Raw genomic sequence first — 6,789 nt, forward strand, 5'->3', positions numbered from 1 at the left:
AGCTGTTTTGATGGATAGAGATATTAGGCCTACCTGAAAAACATCCTTAGATTCCACATGAATATGTGGGTAAAAACATGGTATCAGAATATATTTCCTGTTATTAAAGGAATAGTTCACCCAAAAAAAATCGTATTTTCTATCAGTTACACACCCCATGAACCCTTGAATTCATGGAGATTTTTTTGTATTGACGCATTCCTGAGCCAATAATTTGATGACCGTGTGTATTTCTGGTATAGGAGACTCAAAGGGACTTCTTTGAGTCTCCTACCGGATACATTAGCATCTTTCCGCCGGTAATCAAATTATTGGCTTAGGAATGCGACAAAAACAAAAAAAAGTCATTTTTTGGGTGACTCGCAGTCATTTTGTTTTATAGGCATTTTACAGTATTAATAGATCAGGGAAAAAAACGACTTTATAATATACTATTTAACAAGGCCTATAGGAGCTAATAAAAGCCTGCTGATTCACATTACAGCATATTTTGACATATCTTTCTGGTTGTTTTGGGTGTTGGGCTCCTACTTGTACACAATCTGTGCAAATATGATGTAAATCCAACCAGTAGGTGGACAATGGAGCAGGATTAATTTGGAACTCCCCTTTTCAGGGAAGGTAGGAACTTTTATGCATTTTTATTTTATATTTGCAAATGTGATGAATCACTTCATGGATACATTTAAAGTACCTTTATTAGAAGGATAAACCCCTTGAAATGCACCATCTCATTTTCGAGGGGGTCCTTAGCACAAATGAACTGGGCATACCAGTTCAGTTAGATTAGATACACAAACAACACAACAAGATACATCCATGCAGACAGACAAGACAAGAGCTCTCCCAAAACTAGCCACTCCCACCCCACCGGTTCAACCCCAATGTAGCAAAATTCATATGGAGACAAAACCCATTAGTACAGGAAAACCATAATACTTATATCATCTAATCACTCATCATGTACGTACAGGTACATGATGATTCTGATGATTTCTGATGATTTCTCATCATGATAGAAGAATTCTCATCAGGATGTCACCATTTATCGAAACTACTTACCAGACCAGAACATTGTTTTGGTCTGGTAAGGCAGAACTGGTAGAACTTGATCTCCTCCTGACCTCAAGTAATACTGTCCTCTGAAAAAACAGCAATCTCTATAATAACCATATGACACGCACCCACTGCACCTAAATGGCCCTTTGCTCATGTACGTGCGATGGAAGCACTAACTGTACTGTACCCAATTATTGAAATCCCAAATACGCCAATTTCACCATGCTACATTTAATGCCTCCTCTGAGACACAGACCGAGTAGACAAAATTGTAACCATATTATAATGTGCATTAGTGAGGACCAATTATACGATATTATATTATATACAGTACAGGATCACAATGGAAACAAGCCCCTAGGGCTTTTTGTGTTATCCTTTATTTGTTTAGATATTTTTGGGGAGACCTTTTGGGCTTTATTTATAGATTACAGTATAGACAGACAGGAAACAGGGAAAGAGAGATGTGCAGCAAAGTTCGTCGGGAACGGGACTCGAACCCGCAATGCGCTGTCAGGCTACATTGGAGCCTACTGTAGGTACCCGGACCGCTAAGCCAGCGGTCTGGGCCTGGCGTTCATGTTGCTTTGAATAGTTGTCTGAGAGAGGCCAAAAAAACGTACTCCATTCATTCAGCAGAGCTTTCATTTCCCCACAGCACCATTCTTTTAACAATCACTGTAAATCGTACCTCTGTACTAATTGAACCAATGAAAAGTATTAAAAAGCGCTTCTGACTAAACAACCAGCTAACTCCATTGGATCATCAAACTGTCTGCTAAACCAGCTAACTCACCCAAAGGGGGGTGGAGTTAGCTGGTTTTGCAAACTCCAGGCTCCACACCATAGAGTTATAATATACTGCTCAAAGAAATGTAGGGAACACTTTGATCCCTTAATTATTTTGAGTTTTCATGAACTGTGTACATACTGCTAACAAAAACTGCTCAATCGATCAATCAAAAAAAAAAATATCTAGAGGGCAGACTGCCCCGCCCCGAGCTATTCACTATTTTCTTATTTACTCAAACCAATACGGATACGGTACAATCCAGAATTTCAGTCATAAAATAAACTTCAAATTTTCAATGAATGGAAACGACATTAGATATTTCTCATCAGGAAAAGATACTTACTGTAGACTATATCAGGGCAGGAATTTCAGGGAGGCCATGAAGGCCATACAGTAGCTGCCGTTGCCCCACAGTTTGGCCTTCTGCCCTTCAAAAGATTATCTGCCCTGAGGCCACAGTGGCCTTGATGCCCGATCCACACTGCCCCTAGATTTAACAGTTTTCTCCTCTGTCTCTTTCCTGTAGTCTTCACAGACATGAACCGTTTGTGGACAGAGAAGGACATATGCAACTGAACTAGGCCCTTGCAAGAGCGTAGATTGCCAAAAAGAGTGACAAAAAGGATGATTAAAAATAGTTACATCAAGGTCCTCTGCCAGCTACAAAGAAAACTCAGACAGTCTACGTGACTTCTGAGACACAGAGTACGTGACAAACAGAACATAAACTCACATGCACTAATAATTCACACGCTGTTTGGGCCAACAGTTCCAGGACATAAGGTCATCAGACAGAGTACATTACCGTTTCTATTTCACTGTCAAGATTCTGAATTCTTAACTCCTCCTCAATTCTCATCCCCATCTTCAAACCAGTCCAGTGACTCTGAGTATGAACAAAAAAAATATTTATTTCACTGATAGTTATATCCAGAATTTCAGTCATAAAATAAACTTCAAATTTTCAATGAATGGAAACGACATTAGATATTTCTCATCAGGAAAAGATACTTACTGTAGACTATATCAGGGCAGGAATTTCAGGGAGGCCATGAAGGCCTTAGCTGCCGTTGCCCCACAGTTTGGCCTTCTGCCCTTCAAAAAATTATCTGCCCTGAGGCCACAGTGGCATTGATGCCCGATCCACACTGCCCCTAGATTTAACAGTTTTCTCCTCTGTCTCTTTCCTGTAGTCTTCACAGACATGAACCGTTTGTGGACAGAGAAGGACATATGCAACTGAACTAGGCCCTTGCAAGAGCGTAGATTGCCAAAAAGAGTGACAAAAAGGATGACTAAAAATAGTTACATCAAGGTCCTCTGCCAGCTACAAAGAAAACTCAGACAGTCTACGTGACTTCTGAGACACAGAGTACGTGACAAACAGAACATAAACTCACATGCACTAATAATTCACACGCTGTTTGGGCCAACAGTTACAGGACATAAGGTCATCAGACAGAGTACAGAATTACTGTTTCTATTTCACTGTCAAGATTCTGAATTCTTAACTCCTCCTCAATTCTCATCCCCATCTTCAAACCAGTCCAGTGACTCTGAGTATGAACAAAAAAAATATTTATTTCACTGATAGTTATACTTCATATTCATTCTTATACTTATACTTCATATTTTAACAAATTATTTCTAAACCCTTAAATTAAATGTATTATTTCAGCGGACTTAATCAGTGTTTTATTTGATGGCCTTGCTGTCCTTGTATTTGACCTTTGTGCCCTCAAAATATTTACAAGGCCAAAGGCCTTGTCCCTAAAAAGATGAAATTCCAGGCCTGCTTCTGACCCTCAAAAAATGATCTGCTCTGAGGCTACAGTGGCCTTCCCACACAGCCCCTGTTGATTATAGTGTCAATATGTATTTATTAAACACCAGTGTGTTAGGTTGAGATTGTGAATTCTTAACACCCCCTTCCACATTTCCATCTTCAAAAGAGTCCAGTGATGCTGATTCATTAAATTAAATTAATTGATTAATTATTTCCGTGGCCTTACAATCATTGTTTAATTGATGGCCTTCCTGCCCTGGCATTTGGCCATCGTGCCCTCAAAAGCTACATATATACATACATCAAAAGAAGGCAAAGTGACCTTAATTGTCCCTAAAATGACGAAATTCCAGCCCTGGTGGAGGCACATGGCTGTCAACACGCTCCCTAACAAACCAAACAGTAGGGGTAAGCAGCAACAAAAGTAAAAAAGTATAGGTTGTTGGTACAGTTTGAATAGTTTGATGGATGCTGCACATTGCATTTTGTAATATCCATATGCAATATATTTCATTTGATGCCAGTCGTCTGACACAAAATTCCAGAACGATGGAACTGAATTATCTTCCAATTGATGCATGAAGCATGCGGTTTTACTGGTCAGTCATACTCTTCACGTGTCACTCATTTTATTTCCTTGTAACAAGATATATAAGAGGCTGTTTATGAGAGGGACATACAGAGACGGCGAGCAAACTGCAACAATCATGTCTGCGGTCACATTGTTTCTGTACCTGTTCATTCTGGTCCCGTTTACGACTGCAACTTCATGGTACTATAACAACTATAGGTACTATGGGGGATCAGTGACCTTCACCCCTAAAGGACAGAATTCAGATGGAACATATAATGTAAGTATTGTTGTTATAATTATTATTGTCGTTTTTAGATATCGTTGGTGTCGAGCAGAAACCTTTTGTCTCCATATTTCATGCTTTCAACATTTTGCACAAATGTTGTGCATGTTGATGCCCCATATACTTGATATGGGTAGCTCATATGGGCAGCTCAGTCGGTATAGAGCTCTCGCCTTTGGACCATAAGGTCATGGGTTCGATCCCTACTCAGCATATGAGTAGCACGGGTGGGGCGCAGCAAGTAGTGCAGTAAGTACTGGGAGATGGAATCCATCTCCCAGGGGTCTAGTGCATTCTAACGGGGATAGACTCCCGTGTTCTCGGCTGATACCGACAATAAGCCCCTCCGACCTACTTACAGTACTTACTTGATATGAGGTGAAAAGCTCAACAGCATTGTGATCTTGTAGATTGGCTATTTTTTCTTTTTTCTTTAAATATTTGGGGAAAAAATTACAATTTTGAAAGCTTTTACTGGTGACAAAATATATATATATATATATTTAACAACATCTTGGGATTAAATAATAACTTTATTGGATTAAATGGAACACATCAGGTTCTTGGTTTCCATCCAACTATGCTATGCAGGATCTACATCTATCTACATCTTGTGCTATTTTCACACAAGCATCTAGTATGAAAATATGCCCATTTAAAAAGCATGACAAATATAACATTTTGTTAATTCCATATTGCAATTGACACTTCTGAGAATTTGCACAACTGTCCACAGCTCAACAAGAGGAAGATCAGAGAGCTGCAAGGCACATAAATGCTTTTGATACCCTGACCGTTAAATTATATTTTTTTGTGTATTGTTACAGTGTGATTTTGCAGCACCTCTGAATGTATGATTGCTATAGACTGTTCAGTAATAGGGGTCCCATTTCTCTTGCTATTTAGCACACCGAAAATACATTTCCTGGTGGGTTACCAAATTCATCCAATCAGAAGAGAATTGTAGTGTTTCAGTTCCAATTTGTGTTCCAATTTCACCGGTTTATCTTGTGTATCCTGTATAAGTCACATGACAAGATAATAAAGATATGGTGTACCAATTTGGACAAAATGATTAGCAAAAAGAGTGTTTTTAAGAAAACGTGAAATGGCAGAAAATGTAGTCAGGCACAAATGGTCGGGCCTATACAGTATATTCCAATTTGGTTTGCAAATTTGATTGTTATCACTTCCAATTTCACCTGTTTATCCTGTGTATCCTGTTGAAGTTCTCTTACAATTGAAATTGGTTACTAAAGAGCTTGGGACATGGGGAGACCCCTGTTACTGCTTTTCCAATAGCAATGATTGCTATTGGAATATAAAGCTATAAAAATATTTTATCTACAAGCTGATCTACAGTCATTTGCAAACTCACTGTTTTTGTTGCAGGTGCAACTTCGCAACAAGCAAACCCATTATTACTGTTACCAGAATAACTTCGCCTGTTCCAGTGGAAACTGTGGGTCCCAGTCCAGTACAACAACTGCACTTATTGCACAAAATTCCTATGGTTTGAACTGGTGCCAATATGAGGTGGTCATGACAAGACAGCTGCGTAGCAACAGACCATTTGAAATTAGGTGAGGAAATTACATTTTCAAACTAGAAAAGTGCAGATCACCACCAGGCCAGGTTGCCTAATTCCTGCCCTGCCCAGAGCTAAGTTGACCAATTTGAAACATTTTGGTTGTCAGATCTTCCTTGGGCTAATCAGAGTGTGCGTGAAAAGTTTCACACCATTCGGATACTGTGGCAGATTTGTGGCATTTTGTGCCCCTCCCGCAAACTTTGAAAGCCAATCATAGGCAATTGGAATGGAATCTGAAAAATCAGACAGATGCACCTTGATCACATGACGAGATATGGTGTACCAATTTGGACAAAATTAGTAGCAAAAAGTGTGTTTTTAAGAAAACGTAAAATGGCAGAAAATGTAGTCAGGTACAAATGGTCGGGGCCTATACAGTATGTGGAGTTGCGTCATGATCCATGGACTCCGGGGGGAAAAAGATTTTTGATTGTACGACCAACGGTTCAAGAGTTTGGTAACCTTACAATTACTGCAACATTGTCTTTATGATGCAATATGTTTTATAAAACAGATATCCCACCATCCACCATTATTACGGTCAGGGATATTGGATAAGAAACACTCACAGCACTACAACCGGTTGGCGTATGATGGCCCATGTGGACCTCGGAACCCGATCTGATACTGGAGAATCTAACAGAGGTCCTGTCACAAATACGCTACCTGTCATGCGGTAATGAACAATATCACTATTTATTCT

Source organism: Gymnoscopelus braueri, assembly GCF_963280865.1.
Source record: "Gymnoscopelus braueri genome assembly, chromosome: 2".
NCBI classification, from domain to species: Eukaryota; Metazoa; Chordata; class Actinopteri; order Myctophiformes; family Myctophidae; genus Gymnoscopelus; species Gymnoscopelus braueri.